We start from the raw sequence: 21,214 nt of genomic DNA on the forward strand, positions 1-21,214 counted from the left end.
CAGATAGGATGTAGCTCTGTCAGCAGGACCTAGTGGGAAGGTGTGAATGGGTCCCTGACAAAGCCCCCACCAGCATTGAAAGAAGCAACTCCCAGCAATCCTTTCAGACCATGGTATGCAGCTCTAAGAAACAGTACGTAAAACAAGCTCTTTGCAAATGCAAGATAATTTCTAAATGACTTGATTGGTCTTTAAATTTAGTTGTGCATATGGGGCTATTTCTACTCAGGTTTCTACTTCTCTTTGACAGTGGTTACTGTTTAGCTTTGAGTCAATTTAAATTGTTCACTTTTTAGACTCAAGAAAATATACAAGTTATGTATTTCTCTTTAGTGCCCCTGAATGCTCATATTTTTATTATAATTTTGTTGTGCTTTTTTTTGGGGGGGGGGATTGATTGAATTTCTACAGAGTGATATTTTTGCCAAAACCTTTTATGTTATTATTTTGACCCATATATTTTTGAGGGTTGTGTTTCACATTTCCTTTCTCTTTAAGCCATCTGCTTTTTATAGTTATTTCTTCCTTCCTGTGGCTGACTTTTTGGTATCTACACTTGTGTGTTTCTTTCTTCCATTGAACACAAGGTTTATTATCTCCAACAATATGTTCTCTCTCTTCTTTTCCTCTGATTTAGTCTAGACCTATTGTATTCTAAAACTAGGCTGCTGATCACAAATGTAAATTACTCCAATGACCCCTTCTAGGTATAGATCATGGATCCCAGGTGACTTTTCTTGTCTTTGACAGTCATTCATCCAATTAGTTTATTCCATTATCAACTATTTATTGCATACTTGCCATGCACAAGCAAAGTGTGTATGTGCATATACATAATATATATATACATAAACATATGGATATGTCTATATATAATATAGATATTATTTTAACATGATAAGCTTTATGGGAAATATGCTTGCAGCAACTGGAACTCTTCTAGAAATTTATATTCTTTTTATGGCAATGTTAGATTTTTAATTAATATTACCTAGAAAAAACAGAAATGATCATACTTTTGATTTCCAATAATCATTACTTTCATTATACATTTGAGGTATGTTTGTTTAATTTAGAATAGATTTACCCCCTCCAGTTGTGACAATCAAAAACGTCTTTAGTCTGTCCTCTGGGGGGAAAAGTTGCCCCCAGCTTAGAACCACTGATTTAGATCATGCCTTGTTTGAAAAAAAAAAGATTTAGTAGAAGTAAAAAGCATAGACAATATAGAAGATTTCAAAATATAAGCAAATAAAATGGGATTTCTAGAAGAAAAGAAAAATAGAAAAGGATAATGGTAGAGGACAGGCTGCAATATATAAACATATCAAATTTATGCTGTGATGTTTTGCATCGTTTCTGAAGGTTAAACCTGGCCTTTGGATCTGAGCTTTCCAGTTTCTCATACATAAAGGTTGAGCAAGTGCTGTTTTAATCAGTGCCCAAAGCCTGAGCTAATATTTGCTCTGGAGAATCATCTTTGTTTCTACATGTAAAAAGAGATATTTCCTATGGGCATTTATAGAGACATTCCTATGTAATTTATATAACAACTTTCTCAACATTTTTATTGAAGGTTTTAGTTATTATTTTCTCTTCCTATCCCTACCTTATATATATAACCATTAAAATAAAAAAAATTAATTAAGTCCACTTAGGATGACCATTGTGCTGGTTTTCTCAGGACTGCCCTGATTTTAGCAGTGCAGAGGTCTTGTTTTGGGAATCTTTCAGTACAGAACAAACTGGGATGGTTAGTCACCCTAATTCTGAATCAGATGTTCTGGTTTTTCCTCTTTAGTTTTACTTTTTAAATTTTATTTTATTTTTTAAAGATTTTATTTATTTATTAGAGACACAGAGAGAAAAAGAGAGAGAGAGGCAGAGGGAGAAACAGGCTCCATGCAGGGAGCCTGACGTGGGACTCGATCCCGGGTCTCCAGGATCAGGCCCTGGGCCGAAGGTGGCTGAGCCACGGGGGCTGCCCTAGTTTTACTTTTTTTTTTTTTTTTAAATTCTCTAATTGTTAATTTTAATTCTGCAGTTGAAAATATATTTTGTATTAATCATTTTAAAACATCACTTTATTTAATGAAGGTTTCGTCATCAGATGTCAGTTCTCTGGACATGACAGTGTAACTTTTCTTTAAAAGCAATTATTCAGATTAGAAATAATTTCTATGGAGGTTGTGTTTTCAAAGATGAGTAATCCTTTTAATGAGGTTCAGATGTTTACATCTGTTCCTTCCTTATCCATACAGTTTTAACTGGTGTTGACAATAATGAATGTCCTGTTTCCTTTTGTGTGAAAGACTTGGAGTCGTCAATAAAACAAAGGTAGCCTAGTGCTGTGAGTTCATCAGATGATTTCCAGCATGAGTCCTGTGGGCCCTGAGTTGAATGGAGTGATACTTTGAGGTATGTGCAGCTAGTTCTTTCTAGAACCCAAAGAACGGGACTTTGAGCTTCCTTGAGCAGCATGCTTTTCTGTAAGACAGACAGGATGTGGTCTGGGAGAAAGTCCACACTTTAACAATAGACCATTGACAGAATGTTTGGGAAGCTCAAAAAGGAAGAGAGCATCTGTCTACACCCAGAATTATCAGAGGCATGTGTGTATGAGAGAGAATCTTAGGTTGCAGAAATATGTTTTTTTAAGGTTTTCCTTCTCTGTTTTTATTGGATAAGGAGAGTTGCCTTCAAGATAACAAAATGGTTTAAAATCAAGGGAGGAATTGCATCACATTTTGCCTCCTTATCCCAGGCAGAAAATTAATTTCCTCAGGCGTGAAGCACATTTCGTTTAGCCCTCCTGTATGGCCTCTGTGAACCAAGCTTAGAGAACTAACAGGGAGAGGAGAAAATCCAGCTGGAAGAGAATGCTGCAGAGGGTTCTGCAGGAAAGAAGTCCTTTGAGGCAAAGAGCGACCCAGGCGCTGGCTTCACCCACAATTCATTCTGCTTGAAATAGGAGAAAGGATGCTACATGGAGCATGGGTATCACAGCTCCAATATATCCCTTTCTCTTCTCCAGCCTTGAAAATTAGTAATTCGATTTTTATCAAATGTTCTCTTTTAAGAAGTTGCAAGAAAGTCTTTGCCATTTTATCCTTGTGTTCATTCTGTTCCTCTTGTAGCTTATGTTGCCTTCCAGGGGAAGGTTCCCCTATATACACCCTGTCACAGCGTTGACTTGCACGAACACACACCCATTTGGTGCAGCTGCCATTAAGCTGAACAGCGAGTTAGAGTGAGGGCCAATGTCTGCCTTGTCTCTGGCTTTCTTCTTTTCAAGTGCGGTTGTGTATGACTTTTGTTCAAATGTCTTACCACCTGGATCCTCTTGTTGAATGTGTTGCTGCTCTCCAAAGGACTTGGCAGTGGGTACTTCCTGTTGTGCAGCAGGCTTTCATTTACAGGACATCTGTAAAACCACAACATGAATAGTCAGGATAGCAAAAACGGCCTGCTAATGAACGTAGTAAAACTTCAGAGCAAATTCTTCAGCCAGGAGAAAGTGCCCCCAAGAGCAGATGTGATTTAGGATGAGTAAGACATAAGCCAAGGTGTGGATTTTTACTCTCCACCAGAAAGCAATGCTTGGATTTCCTGGCAATGCAATTATGTAATGACTCTGTGTGTGTGTGTGTGTGTGTGTGTGTGTGTGTATGTGTGTGTGTGTGAGAGAGAGAGAGAGAGAGAGAGAGAGAGAGAGAGAGACAGAGGGGGAGAGAGAGAGAGAGAGAAAGAGAGAGCTTTGTGTTTTATTTATTTATTTTTTGTAAACTGTGTCTCAGACAGGGAGGAAGAAGAAGGAACCAACTGGATTGTGTAACTTTATAAATAGAAACAGCCATATTGAAATAACAAGACTACTCTGAGTTAAGCTGATGAATTTTGCTCCTTGCTGTGAACTTAGGCTACTGAATGAATATAAGATCCATCCTGTGGAGTAATTTCTCAGGTTTGCCCAAGAATATTTAATGGGAGAAATCAGCGAGAAGTTCTTACCCTCCTTCCATTACACACCCAAGTATTTTAGTCCAAATAAATCAAAACCATTTCTCTGTTGGAAGTAGTCAAGTTGGAGACACACAGGAACTTTGTCCTCTACTACAAATAATGAATAATGAGCTCATACTATTTTTAATACAGCACGTAATTTACTAAACACTGGGAACAGTTTATCCTGGCTGTGGCATAAAGGATAAAGAGGTACCTACCTTATCATTTGTTGAACAAAATGTGTCCTATATTTGCCATATGTTCTGGAATAGTAGATGAGTTCAATTCTATTGTTAGAATAGAATTTACTTTAGAGGCCAGAACCCAGGTAAATAGAGAAGAGTCTCCTAGGAAAGACCAAGAACCTTAGTCTTCCCAGCAGGATTCCGTTCAATTTGATATACACTCCAAGAGAGAGAGTACTGTGTTTGCCAGTTCGCTGAGGTTTATAGATCATAGGTTTTGAACTTCTCAGAGTGATTGTATAACAGTAGTGTTTGCTTTGATTTTGTGGCTATAAAAGTGATACTCATCCTTTCTAGACACTGTTGATAAATTAATCTTCCCTAGCACCGCTGTAATCTTGGTAATTTCAAGGTTCTCTCTAATCTGATTGAAATGAATTTTCTCATTTTAAAACTTTACTTCAAAGAGAGGCCTATTTGATTCATGTTTACATCCACTGAGATATCTAAAACAGTGTCTTTAATTTTTTAAAAAAATTATCGTTGACACACAATGTTACATGAGTTTCAGATGTACAACATAGTGATTCAACAAGGCTGCACATTATGCTGTGCTCACTGTGCAATCACCAGCTGTGTTCCTAGTACAGTACCGTTGACTGTAATCCTTCCCCAGTACCTCTCATCCCCATGACTTACTCATCCCATACTGAAAGCCTGTACCTCCCACTCCCCTTCACCCATTTTGTCCATCTCCATCCCCTGCCCCCTGCTCCCCTGTGGCAACAACCAGTTCTCTGTATTTATGAATCAGTTTCTGCTTTTCTTGTTTCTTTGTTTTGCTTTCTAGATTCCACATATAAATGACATCCTAGGGTATTTCGCTTCATGTAATACTTCTAGGTCTATACATGTCACAAGCTTTCATTCTTTCTTACGCCTGAGTTATAGATAGATAGAGTGATTGACCTTAATCCATTCATTTATTGATAGACACGAATTGCTTCACTATCTTAACTATTGCACATAATGCACATGTAGGGAGATACCTTTTTGAATTAGTGGTTTTTTTTTTTCCTTTGGGTAAATACCCACTGGTGAAATTACTGGATCATAGTGTCTTTCTATTTTTAATTTTTTGAGGAACCTCTGTACTGTTTCTCACACAGGTTGCACCGATTTACGTCCCTCACATCCTCACCGTCACTTGTTATTTCTTGTCTTTGGATACTAGCCATTCTGACTAGTTTGAGGTGATACCTCATTGCTTTGATTTACATTTTCCTGATTATTAGTATCTGTTCATGTGTCTGTTGGTCATCTGCGTGTCTTCTCTGGGAAAATGTCTATTCAGATCTTCTGGCCATTTTTTAATCAGATTGTTTAGGGTTTTAGTTTTGAGGTGCATAAGTTCTTTGTATATTTTTGTTATTAAGCCCTATTGGATATATCATTTGAATGTATCTTCTGGCATTCTGTAGGTTGCCTTTTTATTTCATTTATGATTTCCTTCATTATGCAAAAGTTTTTTTTAATATATATAGTCCCAATTGCTTTTGTTCTGCTTGCCTGAGGAGATATACCTAGAGAAATGTTGCTAAGGTTAGTGTCAAAGAGATTACTACTTATGTTTTCTTCTAGGAGTTCCATGATTTCAGGTCTCACATTTAGGTCTTTAATCCATTTTGAGTTTATTTTTATATCTGGTGTAAGAAACTGGCCCAGTTTCATTCTTCTGCATGCAGCTATCTGGTTTTCCCAGTACCACTTGTTGAATCTAACACAATGCCTTGCATGCAGTAGGAATTTAAACATAACTGTTGAACTAAAATAAAATTAACAGTGATTTTTGTAATTTTATTCTGTTGTCTCATGATTTACATCATGTCTATATTTCGTAAATACCTATCCTAGATCTTATTCATGACTGCTTGGATGTAAATTTTGGCTCTTCTATTTTAGTACATTTCAGTTATTTCAGTGATTCAAGGTCAAAATCCTCATAATTTTGACACCAGTATAGTATACTAGTCCTTCTTGAGCAAACCTACCCTAATTCAATGGTGGTCTCATAAGTCTCTAAACCTATCTCACAAAATAGTACATATTACTAGCGGAAGGAATAGTGGAGGATCTTCTGATACAAGTATCTTTTTTTTGTATGTTGGTAAAATTTATGGACTGTCTTAAAGGAATTTCATCTTAAAAAGTGAATATAAGAGCCATGACCTGGCTGTCCTATTTGTTGATAACTATTATTTAGTTGTCTTACAAACCTGCTTAGGAAAAGGAATGTGATTTTAACATCAAATCCAAGTCTCAAGATCTGTCTTATTGTTAAGCCAGCCATAGCTTTGTGCTGGAGAATCAGTAAGGAGATGGAATATGTTCAAGTCATGCTCTGACACCTAAAAGCATCTTGGCATTCTTCGATTTTCTGGTCAGAACATAACTGGTGAGGTCACTTTATTCAGTAACAATGTCCATGTGCTATTGCCAGGTTGGGTTTATGGATGTTAATAGAGTTTTCTCTGTCTAGGTTGATGTATGGTCTGAATCTTCCTCTAAATAATCTCAAATCCATTGTAGTGTAGTAAATTCAGCCAAGCACTTTGTAATTTATGTGTTTTACTTAAAGGGCTTGAAGACACACTACTTCTTACTACTTAGATGTACAAGAAAACATAACTCTGTGTTTTCTACAGTGTATCTCTTCTTGTTCTCAAGTGCCATTCCTGCTGATAGTAGTAAAGAAGGAGATTGGTGAGGATGGGTGAAACCTAACTTGGACTTTTATTTGTTTGTTTAAGAAAGCCTCATTAAAGACATGTGTGGTAATTTGAAAGTCAAACTTTTTGTAAGTGCTGTTTCCTTTCTTCAGGAAGTTTCTCTTTTCTCATTAATTAAGTGGTATCTCTGGATGTGGAAACAATGTGCTTAGGGAAGTTTGTGTGTGCTCAGGCTAATCAGGTGTGGAATGAGAGCCACTCCTGTTTGCGTGCTACCATCTGTTTCCTTGCTGTGCAGTGCTAAGATAGCCACATATGCCTGGTCGCTGGGCACGCTGTGTGACTCTCTGCCGAGACTTGGGCTTTGGGCATTGTGTGGACACCCAGGGCTGGTTAGCATTGCCCAAATTCTGCATTTACCTTGTCCTAATGCCCACTCTCTTTGGGTACACTGGTCCTCTCCACCTGTGTGCATAACCCCATTGGGATCCATAGAAACTTCTGGATTCATATATACCAGGAGTGCTTTCTCAGGGCCCACCTGTCTAACCATGTCCTGTTGCCATTTTCTCTTTACTGAGGCTATTCGGAATGGGCAAGGGGCACCCTGTCTTGTAGGTGGGAAGTGGGACGAAATCTTCTTAGCTTTCGTTCTGATCTTGAACCTACCTGAGAATTTCTCTTGTTCAACAGTCCTGAGGCTGTTCCCAGGGATATGGAGATATTAGACTGCTTCTCAAATTCTAATAGCATTTTATCTTAGACACACCCTTTCTGAATCTCCTGTCTTCCTGCTATTTGAACTTTTATTTATCTCACCATTGCGGTTAGCTTCTCTGAAAATACCTCCTGTATACTCTGTGTTATATTTTATTGTATAACTCTGGGATCTGTTTTTTTTTTTTTAATATTTTATTTATTTATTCGAGAAACAGAGAAAAAGAGAGGCAGAGACACAGGCAGAAGGAGAGGCAGGCAGAGGGAGAAGCAGGCTCCATGCCGGAAGCCTGATGTGGGACTCGATCCCGGGTCTCCAGGATCACACCCTGGGCTGAAAGCAGCGCTAAACCACTGAGCCCCCAGGGCTGCCCTGGTTTTTCATTTAATAGGTAAAAGAGAGCTTCTCTCTTGTTGAAAGAGATTTGTTGAAACTTCTGACTTTCGAGATTGTTTTGTCACTATGAACATAAATATTTGATATAAAGTTGAGCCATGAGACTTTTTTTTTGGTTAAGGGCTGAATTCTGTCCTCTTGAAATAATAAATGTCATCATTTCAATGAATGGAGGACCCAAAGATCAACTAAGAAGGAGAAGTTAATAAGGACAATTCTATAATGTTTTAATGTCTCAAAAATAGGCTATAGGAATGATGTGTATAAATATAGAGATACATATACATATGTGAATTTTGGTGAAATTCATAGCTTACTGCAGTTTTTTCCAACTTTCATTGTAAAATGTTAAAAATATTCTTTAATACTGTTCTCAATGTCTATTATGTACATCATGAAAGACAACTAATAATGGCTATCACTCATTAGGAATTCTTGGCAGACATTGTTGGAGGTACTTTAAATGCATTTTCATTTAGTGTTTGTGTGTACTCTTCACCATGCTTTACAGACAAGGAAACCAAAGCATAAAGGAGTCAAGTGAAGAAGAACCAAATGACCCAGATACTACTGCCTTTTATGTAATTCCTGTAGATTATGTGGAGGAATAAGAACTATTACTGTAGAAGCAAAGATTGAGAAAAAGGGCAAGAGCATAAAATAAATGATGACTTTTAGGAAATAAGAGGCAGTTTTTGAAAGTATGAGTAGATACTCATCATGTAATTCAGGTTAACAATGGACTAATTGATCTTCAAAATGGAATAACTGTCCTAAACATTTCTATTAAATTTAAGAAACATAATAGCGTAATGTCATTCACTATAAGTTTGTGAAAAGCATTAGTAAAATATTTAGTTTGTTAGAAAACATTTATAACTGTTATTTTAAAGTTTGTATTGAAGCATAATGAACACACACCAAAAGAGTATGCGTATCATAAATACATAGCTCATGAGTTTTCAGAAACAGAACATACCTACTTGTACAAGTAGAGCAGAAGAGGAAGCAGCATTTCCAACATCCCGGAAGCCCCTCGCCCCTTGAGTTCTGATGATAGAAACCACTATCCTTAATTTTTAAGAGTCAATATTAATTTTTGCCTATTTTGTCCTTTGTATACAAATGAAATTATGAAATATATTCTGTTCTGTTTCTTTTAAAGTCCATCATTATGTTTGCATATATTTGCATATTGTTGTATGTGGATTTCGATGGGTTATTCTAAAGGATTCATGTTATTCCAGAGCATGAGTTTCTGCAAAATTTATTTTTTTTAATTCTACCATTAAGGTACCCGTTTAGACTGGTTTAAGGTTTGGGGCTTTATGAATAATGCTGTGAAAATTCTTGTACATGACTTTTATGAACATATGAGATAGTGTCTGTTGGGTAAATACCTAGGAGGGAAATTGCAAGGTCATAAACAATGCATATACTCAACTTTATACTGCTGTGGTTTTCCCAAATGCTTGTACCAAATTGCTTACTGCCTTGAGTATATCTCTGGCTGTTCCACATCTCTGCTCATAGTAGGTATCCTTATTAGTATGAGGCCACAAATTCTTCGTATCTTCTGTGTAATGGGATTTCATTGTAGCTATTATATACATTTTCCTGATGACTAATGGCATCGGCCATTTTTTCATATATTTAATTGAACATTTGGATATCCTGTCTTGTGAAGTGTCTTTTTTGCTCACTTTCCTAATGAGTGGTGACTCTCTTTCCTTAATGATCTCTAAGAATTCTTCATATTTTCTGGATAAGGGTCCTTTGTTGGAAACACATTTTGTCAGTATCTTTTCCTGCCCTGTGAATTGCCTTTTCACTCTCTAGGAATGGTTTCTTATGAAGAACATAAATTCTTAATTTAATATAAAATTTTAAATTTAATATAACCTCATATATCACTTTTTCTGTGTCTTGTTTAAGATTGCCTATTCATTCATAGGGCACTAAGCTAGTCTATGTTTAAAAAAACATTTGAAAAAAAAAAATAAATAAAAAAAAAATAAAAAAACATTTGAGATATAAAATAAGATATGTATAAAAAAATAGGATATGTATAATATATTTGATAGATGTTTTTATATATTTACATACTAAATATACTAAAACATGCGGAATTGTTCATGGTAAAGAATTGAGATAATCTCATCCATATTTTAAAAATTAAAGTCCATTTTATTTTGTGTCATATTATCTCTGAATCCATGAAGAATCTGGTGAAACTTCTCATCTTAATGTAGGAACTTTTAGTTAGTTAGAATCCTTCTGATGACCAGGGGTTAGTATTTCACGGAGTACATTTTTTCGTATACTTGGGTAAAAACTGCCTCTCTCTAACTTCTACTTAATGGTTCTAATTCCCTAATGTATTTTTTCTTTTACTTATTTATTCAACAGATATTATATGATCCTATCAAATCTCAGACTTTATAGGTATTAGGGACACAAAGGTGAATAAAAGTCTGGAGGAGATCAGACCTGGGGAAGCAGGCTTGTGAAAGGATAGTTGTTTTAGCCTTACAAGGTGGTGGGAATGTGAAAAGGTGAAAACTTTTATCTTTCTTATTAAGCAAAAATCTTTATTCCATACAGGATATAAATTCTAGATTCTTTACCATCCTAGTTATTCTGCTTTAGCTATAGCCTAATTAGTTACTGATATCTTTAAAATTAAAAGTTAATAGAAAGGAACAGTCCCAAAATACTTTATCGGGAAACGGACCATGATTTTATTAATTCCTACATGGAAGCCAACCAGTTTCTGTTGATTCAAGCTAAAGCAGTTTTATCATCTTTTCAGCAGTGCTTCATACTATTTGTACAGACTAAACTTTAATTTTTAATAACCCCCCCTAGATCTTATAATTATTGTCAACCCAAGTCTTCTCCGACATTTTCAGTTAAATTATAATACTCAAAAATTACTTGTCATTAGAAACCATGCTTTCGAAGAATATTTTATGATATAGGACTATATTTTTTATATAAAGATAAATGAAATAAATGGAATATAAACTATATGATCACTATAATCCAATTGTGTGTGTGTATGGTCTATATTGAAATAATTAAAGGCAAATGCATCCAGTGGCACCTGGATGACTCAGTTGGTTAAGCGTCCAATTCCTAATTTTAACTCAATTTTAGGGTCCTGGGATTGAGCCCTGTGTTGAGTTCCCTGCTCTGTGAGGAGTCTGCTTATAAATTAAAAAACAAAAAAAAGGTAAATGCATCAAAATATTTATAGCATTTTTCTTCAGATGATACCATGTGATTTTAAGTCCAACTATGCTAGTTTCCACTTTGCTTATCAATCATGCTAGCTTTTTCTAGTATCTTTTCTAATCTTTAAGCTGAATGGGTTAGCATCTAAATCTTTTAAGTGTAAGCTAGTTATACTTATTAGATATACTAATTAGTAAATCCTTTTGGATGTTCCCTAAAAATATTCAAGTAGACAGTGTGGTCTGTTAATCACTTTTATTTAATTATAATTGTCTAAATATTTTTGAAATTATCCAACTCTTTCCTATTGTATAGGCTGACTTTTACTATGTTTTAAAAAAATAAGTGAAATCATCATAAAAATGTTTGTGAAATCAAAATATCTTTGTTTTTGTCACTCCCTTAGCTGCCTACTTAGTAATGTTGTTACAAAATTACAGTTTAATTTGGTAGAGCCTATATTAGTAAATCTATGATATTCCTAAAGGACATTACATTATTTTTCTAATTTCTCATTAAATGTTTGTTTAGTGACATTGTGTTATAAAAATTCTACAATACTTTACAGCTTCTCCTGTCAAGGCAAGGTACAAGAATCTGTTTGCCCCCATCTTGAATCTGGGGTGCCCTTGTAATTTGCTTTGAGCAATAGAATGTAGTTGAAGAAACACTGGAAATTCTAAACCTGGGTTTCAGGAGGTCTACTTGCTGTTCTTGGGAACGGTTACATGAGTAAGCCTGGGCTAGCCTACTGGGTAATGAATAGCACATGACACAGGTCCCCAACCAACAGCTAGCTAATACCAGACATATGACAAAGTCATCAACTACCAGCACACCAGCATACTGCAGATACCTGTGTGAGATTGGCCAAAATTAGGTGAATGACAGACAGCTCAGCAGATTATAGCCCAGACTGTCAACTCATAGTATCATAAACTACAAAAAGAAAAAAAAAAAAAAGATTGTTTTAACCCACTAAATTTTTGATAGTGTATTTTATAGCAGATGCTAACTGTACAGATGTGTACTAGATTTTCATAATAATACTATGAACTTTATTTGCATGTAAATTTTGTCATTAAAATGTATTTTTCTTTTTTTTTAAAGATTTTACTTATTTATTCATAAGAGACACAGAGAGAAAGAGTGGCAGAGACACAGGCAGAGGGAGAAGCAGGCTCCATGCAGAAAGCCCAATGTGGGACTCGATCCCAGGTCTCCAGGATCACACCCCGGGCTGAAGGCAGGCACTAAACCACTGAGCCACCTGGGCTGCCCCATTAAAATGTATTTTTCTATAAATTTTTGAATATTAATTTCACATCAGTATAATTTTTCAGAAATCTACTTTATTCTGGCATATATGCTGTGGAGTGAAAAGGAGCACTATATAAGTATTTTTATCTTTGGATATATTAAGAATCTTAGAAACCATGCCCTTTCTTCTCTTTCATAAAATAGTAGGGGTTGCAGATCTTGGTTTTATATTTACTAGAGTAGTCTTCCTATTATTCATTCTTGTAACATGTAGCTATTTAAATGTGAGCATAAATACCACTTTATGAGGTGATAATGGCAGGGTGAAAATTTGGTGGAAATACTGATAAATTGCTCATAAATTCTGAATGCTGGCTATTGGCATCCTGTGAGCCTTGAGGGCTATTTTCTCACACTAGAGTTGTTGCCTTTGTTTTATAGTGTAAAAATACACATTGGAAACTTAGATTTACTTGAAGTAAGACTATATTTGGTTTATTTTGGCTAGTATAATCTTTCGATTAACTCCAGAAATAATTGAAAAATACTCTCTTTGAAAATTTTCTAATGGAAAAAGGTCAGAGTTTTGGATTGATGTAACAAACAGTAAATTAATAAAAATCATATCCCCATTATTAGATCATTTTACAATGTTAGGAGAATGTATAACATTAAAATGCTAGGTTGAAAACAGAGAAAATATAGTTAATTATCCACATCTTTTCTCTAAATAATATTAAGTATTTGAATATTAGGGAATGACTTTTTAAAAAATTTCCCGAGATAGTGTGGAATTATGTGTTCTACACTTTGAATAGTTTAATTTGGCAGTAAGAAGTGATATTTTCTGAAAATAAGCTTTATAGATCTTGAGTGGTTCTAAATTTTTACTTACTTTGGACAATGAAAGGATAAGAAGGATTAAATTCTAATTGTTTAGTCTTCATTTAGCATTGTTCAATATTTAAAGCTATTTTTCTGGCTTTGCTTTGAATAATCTTTAACTCTTTTAAAACACACACATTTATTTTGATAATCTGAAAAATGAGATACCAATCGGGAAATTCAAACCTACATGTTTCTGATAAATTTGGGGAGGAATTCAAGCATGAATGTTGAAACCAGACAGAATTACATACAAATTCCAGTCCTGCCACTTACTCAGGGAGTAACCTTGAATATTTAACCTCTCAGAGTGCCTGTCCTTTATCTCTAAACTGGAAGTTATACTATGGCCTTGATAGAGTATTTGTAAGGATTAGATATCTTCTTACAGTGCCTGGAATAAAGTAGGCCTTTAATAAATTATGACTATTGTCAGGTACTCCCAAGATTTTAGTTTCAGTCTTCTTTGAAATCATGATAATTGTTGGATGAATTTTTGTTCCTCTCCTCTCCTCTCCTCTCCTCTCCTCTCCTCTCCTCTCCTCTCCTCTCCTCTCCTCCCTTCTGCTCTCTTCTCCTCTCCTTTCTCATTCTCTCTCTCTCTTTCTTTCTTCTTTTTTTCTTTCTTAGTGGTGATAGTTACATGAAATAGGAAGGTCAAAACTAAAAAGTTTCAAAAATTAAATGTCATTAATTCAGCCAATAAAAAGAAAGTGCAATCATTTCTATTCTTTTCAAATATTCAGCAGTGCTTGTAATGATGAATGTTAAAGTGTCACCATTTTGGTTCCTAACAGTTCCCCTTGTCTGAATTTTAAACAATTATCTTTAGTTATACATGACATTTCTTGGATTTTTTTCAAGGACAGGAAGAAACAAGGTTTTGGAAAAAAAGTCTGCCTTGGGTAATATTTTCCTCAAAGGAATTTATCATATTAGAATGTTCTTGCAAAAACTTTAATTAAATATTCAGATATAAAACTAGATCTTGAAACTGGGGATAATAAAAATCTATATTACGTAGATGAAATATATAGATGACAGTGACCACCCCCCTCATGTTCGTACTTACATTTACAATGCCATAGAGTTGGTTTTATTTTTATGACACAAAGTTTATGAGTTTCGTTATTGTTCTTTTGTTTGCTTATTTGTTTTTAGTATATTTGTAAGGACAAAAATTCCATAAGTGAAAAGAAAATTCACATTAGATACCAAATGCTGCCCCTGCCATTTGCCAAGAATAAAAATACAGTTTGCATTTGATACAAAATACAATCCATATTTATTTCATGGGCTTAGGAATTTCAAGGGGTCACTTCTATAGGAGAGTTCCAAGGGAGTTAGGAATCTGGCCTGTGATTTTTACTTTTGGCAGTGGCTTCTAAAATAAAACACAATAGCTTATAATATTTCAGAAAGTTATCCATCATCCACATTGTAAAGTACATTGCAGTATTTTAAGCTCTGGAGTATGGCTTGAAAAATTCACTATTCATGGGAGGTGGAAAACATGAAAAGAGAATGAAAATGAGAGACGGGAGGTTTAGGGGGGATTGGATTCCATGTGGATGAAGAATTTGACTCAAAGTACATATGTTCCAGGAAATGTTTTGTGAAGACTGTGTTGTTAATTGAGATTTCCAAAGATTCAGTAATACCTCAGGTTCTCAGGAAGTATAATGTGTTTAGCTGCCATGTTAATGTTAATATCTAAGATTCCAGCTGTTTACGTGCAGAATTTTAATAGAGATTTACCAGAAGAATCAGTGAGAAAGCAGCTCTGTTGAAGAGAGATCGGGAACTCACAGCCATATTTTATTACCACTATCTCATTGTGGTTTTTCACACTGTGGGAATTCGACTTCCAGAACTAGGGGAGCCTCTCTTCTTTCACTGGAGTATGACCACTTTTCTTCAGGGAAAGCAGAAGCTCACAAATCAAAAATTTGCTCATGTTAAACCCCAGGAAGATATTTAAAAGGAAAATCCTGCAGCATAAGCATGCCTATCCATATAACAATAGCTGCTCTACCAAAGCCCAAACCAATCCAAATATAATCTTACAAAATCTCATTCAGTGTGCAATTGCAAATGCAGTGCTCAGAGGAGACCTTGCCTTGTAGAACTCTGTTACGGTTTTCTACTGAGAGAGATGCAAGTTTCTTTACCCCCTATGATTATAAGATAAGGTTTTAAGATTATAAACCTTTTGTGTGGGTTGACTGGCATTAGGTGTTCACAAGTATTTCTTCTAGTTTATTTCATTATAATATAGAAAATGTGTGTCCTTCACAATAACCAGAGTTTCAGCCACCCTGTCAATGAATGAGAAGTGCAAGTCAGTTTCACAACTGGTTGAAATCTCAGTCTTTTAGAGAGAGGAGAAAAAATGTTCAGTTTCGTTGTCATTTTCTTTAATTCATGGGACTCTTTGCATATTTTTATCGTATTTATAAATCTTTGGGAATCATTTATGCTTCCAAGATACCACCTCAGCAATTATATTGTAAGTCCTTGGAAATTTTTATTGCATATGTGCCACAGAAATAACTAAGCCTGCAACTCCAGTCTTAAAATTATTCAGTTTCGTCTAAGAGAAATATTTAGTCCCTTGAAATATGGCTTTTGGCCCCCAGGGCAAAAGCTTTATGAGAAACTGAGAAATTTTTCAGGCCTAAAGAAAATCAGATGTGACTCTGTTGGAAGAACAGGTTTTTGGGTGATAGCAAAGACTATATTGATAACCTTTTTGCTGTATATTTCTGCTTTTCAAGAAAATATTTAAAATAATAACTTTTCCTTGAGTTTGAACTTTGACATGCCTCATAATTCTTGTATTTTTTCTTCTGTTGCTCACACTGTTACCATTTTCATTTATTTCATGCTTAATTCTATTTCATCATAGTTTAGATCAACTTCTGTTAATAAGTAAGGCACATTTAAACTATTTCACTATTCATTAAAAAGAATATGATTGATCTCTGTGTGCTAATAATGAATGAGACTCAAGATAAGCAGAAAAAGTAGGGTGCAGAACATTGTGGGTAGTAATACTTCCACTTTTATAATAAAGTACACACAAAATATATTTATACGTGTGTGTACATATATATTTATTTAGGTAAAAACCAGCTTTGGAAAGATACATATGAAAATAGTAACAAGGATTGCCTCCATGGAGGAAAGGGAAACTGAGAAGCTTAGGGATCAAGGGTTGAGAGGTGCTTACTTTACTTGTATGTATCTATAGATATATATGTGTCAGTACACACATAAACACACACATATATATGTACACATACAACACACATTTATAAAGTGTATATAAATATTATATGTGTAAATCTATATATAAACAGACACACATACACACCTTATTGTTAAACTTTTTATTATGCATATTATTTAAAAATTGGAGAATTAAAATGTAGCTGAAGTTTAGATAATAACTTTAATATCCCTTTCTATATTTGAATAGAAATAACCATTCCCCCCGCCCCCCCAAAAAAAAGAAAGAAAAAGAAATAACCATTTCCAGGGGTGTGTGGGTGGCATAGTCACTTAAGGGTCCTAATCTTGGTTTTGGCTCCAGTCACGATTTCAGGATTCTGAGATAGAGCCCTGTGTTGTGCTCCACACAGGTACACTTGGGACTCTCCCTTTGCTCCCCCTCCCCTACCCACCCTGACCTTCCTCTCTCTCATAAATAAATAAATCTTTAAAAAAAAAAGAAATAACCATTTTTAAACTAGTGCTATACCAAATTGGCAATCATAAGTATTCAAACAAAAAATACTTATTATTTTTCTAGTTGCTAAACAATATTTCTCTTTTTAAAAATGTTTTCTGGGTATAGGGCAAAAATTGTAATTGTTCAATAAAGCATTATTACTTTGGGATTGGAATAAATTGGCATTATTTATTTGAATAAAATACAATACTCCCAAGTCTGTATTTGACATTTAAATACAATAAAGTTAGTTTTTACTGTCAAAATATTAGATGCAGATGTGAATGCCTAAAGTCAGGTTTAAAGTTTTAAGTAGAGCTCCATATGGGTTTACAACCAAGTGGGAAGGGTTGCTGGCAGTGTCTCATACAATTTTCAATGGCAGTGAATTTAGCGTTTCAATAATCCTTAGTCAAGCTGTTTTAATTGGCCCACTTAAGAGAAATAAAATGCTTGAGGATCAAAACTATCCTTCACAGAGTGGATAAACTTGACCATTTTTGTCTGAATTATTTGGCTATACTGTACAATATTCACTTGATGTATGTTTGTGAAGAAATGATAAGAGTCATTTAAAAGCAGAACTTTGGAAAATCCCATTAATTCCTTTTTTTTTTTTTTAAATCATGGAGACATTTGTCTTGAGCATTTTGTACTTCGGTTGAGAGTTCAGTTTGATACCATAACTGAGATTGTCTCCTATGTGGTAAAGATAAAATGAACAAATGATTGCAAAACCATATAGCTCTGGTATTTATGGGGGTCATGACTGATGAAGACGTTTTTCATAAAGAAAAGCTTTATCTTTTTCTTCTTTTTTCCCTTCTGTTTTGTCTACACAGCTATGTAAATTTGTCTGCATGAAACACTCCTAGTTATCAAGCCTATCTAGAGGGCTGGTGACTTTCTTGTTTAGTTTTCCTGTTACATAGTATTGGTCATGACTAGAGAGGGTGATCTTTAATGGGATAAATTTTTTTTTTAAGATTTTATTTATTTTTTTCATGAGAAACAGAGAGACAGAGAGGTAGAGACACAGGCAGAAGGAGAAGCAGGCTCCATGCAGGGAGCCCAACGTGGGACTCGATCCAGGGTCTCCAGGATCACACCATGGGCTGAAGGCAGGCGCTCAACCACTGAGCCACCTGGGCTGCCCCTAATGGGATAAATTAATGTCACTTATGCTCTGGTCAAATACTAAGATACCTGGAGTGATGTTCCAGTGTGTTCTGTCCTAAGAACACATTCAGAAATGCTTTAGCAAGTACAGTTTCATGTTGTATCATGAAAACATAAAGCAGATAAATAACAATTGAAATATGGCCCCTGAACCTCCTGGACGCTTGCAACCTGCTACATAAACAATGGCATGCGTAGCATAGGGTCACTCTTACCTTCTAGCCAGGTATCACAGAAGCCAACTGAGGTTCACATTGTTAGGGGTGAGGAGGGGGGTAGATTATGAAAACAAAAGAAAACAACCCAGGATCTTGGAGGAGGCTCTAAAGAGACTTCCTGAGATCTTAAGTAATTTTTCTAAGCTTGTTTACTGCTATGTATTCTATCATATACTGTGTTTTAACTCTGTAATTGTAAAAATGAAGTTTATTCTTTTAAGGCATTGGAAACATAGTCCTTCCCTTACCAGGCTAATACCAATGTGAATAAACATCAGGTAGAATTTCAATCATTTTTGTCAACTGACATATAAATTGTGTTTGTCTAAAGTAACTTTAAAATACACAGTCTAAGGTCAAGAAGGAATTCCACACACAAGAAAGATAATGTTCATTTCTGTCTCATTTCTGACATGTTTTCTAATTTTTCCAATGGATAATATTGTGGTGATTGTTATTTTAAATAACAGATAAATACAGCTCTGCTGAGGTTTCTCCAGATGTGGGACACACATGAAAATAAATGATGTTTCTGTTCATGGGTCTTTGGAAGAGTACTGAAAAAGTAACAGTCAATTAATTTTCTTTTGTATTTCATTAAAATAATGTTTAAGTGCTTTTAAGTTAAGTGTATAGAAAAGAGAAGTTTATCATTTGTCCCTGACCAGCCTTTTGTCCAAAGGAAAATTTGGTGTGACATTTTAATTACCTCAAGTTCCATGACAAAGGTAATGAGGTATCTCGCCTTTCTTAAATCAGTTCTGCTTGTCAACAAGATGAATGTGTTTCCCATTTTGTAATGCCAGAGGAGTTTGTGGGGAGGTGAAGAGAAAGTCGGAGCATCATCTAAAACTAATGCTGAACCCTCTGTGGCCAGCCTATAGAATCTGTAGAAAAATTTAAGAGTGTTTACTTTGGCTTGATGTTCTATTTTTGAGATGGAACCAAAAGGGAAAACATTTATGAAATTAATAATCTGCCCTGAAATCCTTCCTAGCAGGGCCCAATGGGTGTACTAAGCAAATGATAGTTATAAAAAGACCACATTATTATTCTCTTTCTGTTTGAATTCATTAAACAAGTGAAAGTCCAGAGGGAAAGAGCATTGTTTCACTGGTGGTGATATGAGAACTTAAAAAAAAAAAACAAAAAAAAACCCATTATTTTGATTAAACAATAGCTTATCTAGTTAATGTTTCCATATAAATCAGGCAGACATTTCTTGGATGAAGCAACTATTTATTTTAAAACTTGAATGGGGACAGGATGAAGCAGGATACTGTCACACTTAGTTATAGAAGGTCAGGGAACCTTTGCCTTCTTTTTTCTCTCATCTCAATGAACAAACAGGACTAAAGTATTCCATTTCTTTATTTCTATCATTTTAAACACTGCATGTTACTATTCTGAATTCCCTTTCTTCTTTGTTAATGAAAACTTTTTTTGCCAGTGACTTGATGAACTGCACGCATATACTTAGGAATTGACATCTTGAAAATCTTTGTTAAATCATTTGCAGCTGCTTGTACCAAATACAACAGGTTTATATTTAAAATGGAAGGCCTGGGAGTGCCAACTGTCCAAATACTAGAGAAACAAAATGTAAAGTGTAAACAAATAATACTTTTGCTAAAGATAGGTATATCAGACTACATACTTGTTTGACAAGGTTAACTTTTAACTTATTTTTCTAAGGATTTTTGCAATGAATCATCGATATTTAATGTCATAGAAGCTCAGTGCTTTTCAGCAGATGTCAGGATATCTATGGGGAAGACACTCTGACTACTGCTTAAACTTTTGCAAACCACCCAGGTATTTTTGATCCCTTCATAGTTCCTTCTTCATAGTCACTATTCAGTGGACAGCTTTTTGAAGTCTTCGTAATTAGGTGTTTCAATGTTTGTTTTTTTTCCTTACGTAAATAATATCATAAGTTATTCTACTGAACATTTTAGATATTTTTAAAATCTAGTGGTTTGGGTCATAACATATCTAACTCTTCAGTTTTCTTTTGACTATGATCCTTTGCATTCATTGACATAAATTGTGTAGGATTTATTTAGTTAGTAGTATTCCTGTAGTCTTCAGAGTATTCTTTTGGATTAGAACGTTTAAATTGGCTATATAGGGGGAAAATCCTATAACCATAATGAATCATGTTTCAAGGCTACAGTGTATGTGCAGACCTTTGAAAGTAGGGACATTTATAGCTAAGATTAAAACAGTTATAGACGGTTATCTTACAAGTCAGTGTTTGTTTTGTTTTAAATAATACATCTGTTAAATCAGAAGGTAAGAATAGGAAACAAAAATCACTTAAGAGTCCTTCCTACAGGATAATCAAGTTAATAGTAATAGATCTCTAAACTCTCAAATATGTATATAGTTTTGTTTTTGTTTCTTTTATTTTAATTCGTTTTTACACTTTAGAGATAGGCGTCTTGTGCTAGAGCTTGTAAAAGAAATGGGGCAGACTGACACATCTTTGATAATTCTTAGAAAATATCTATACACAAAGCTTTATTTAAATCCCATAATTAGAGCATCTCTAATTTGATTTGTGACTTTCATCTTGCTATAGCTTTTGCAAATATAGTGATGACGTTTGCTTAAACACACCTTGTGATATGCCTTTGAGTCCTCTTCATATCAATTAATTCTTATTT

At 34.8% G+C, this 21,214-nt stretch overlaps 1 protein-coding gene across 16 annotated transcripts in view; it reads left to right on the forward strand.

Annotated features, from left to right (window-relative positions):
* NAV3 (neuron navigator 3) overlaps positions 1-21,214 on the forward strand; it is a 1,006,607-nt gene that overhangs the window by 663,196 nt on the left and 322,197 nt on the right. The window contains exon 1 of one of the 16 annotated variants that reach the window (XM_077845600.1): positions 7-133. The exons of the other annotated variants lie outside the window; for them this stretch is intronic. The gene's annotated coding sequence lies outside the window, so the exon portion shown is untranslated. Of the gene's footprint in view, positions 1-6; positions 134-21,214 lie in introns of those variants that run through there. 16 annotated transcript variants of the gene reach the window in all.

This window comes from Canis aureus, chromosome 13, assembly GCF_053574225.1.
Source record: "Canis aureus isolate CA01 chromosome 13, VMU_Caureus_v.1.0, whole genome shotgun sequence".
NCBI classification, from domain to species: domain Eukaryota; kingdom Metazoa; phylum Chordata; class Mammalia; order Carnivora; family Canidae; genus Canis; species Canis aureus.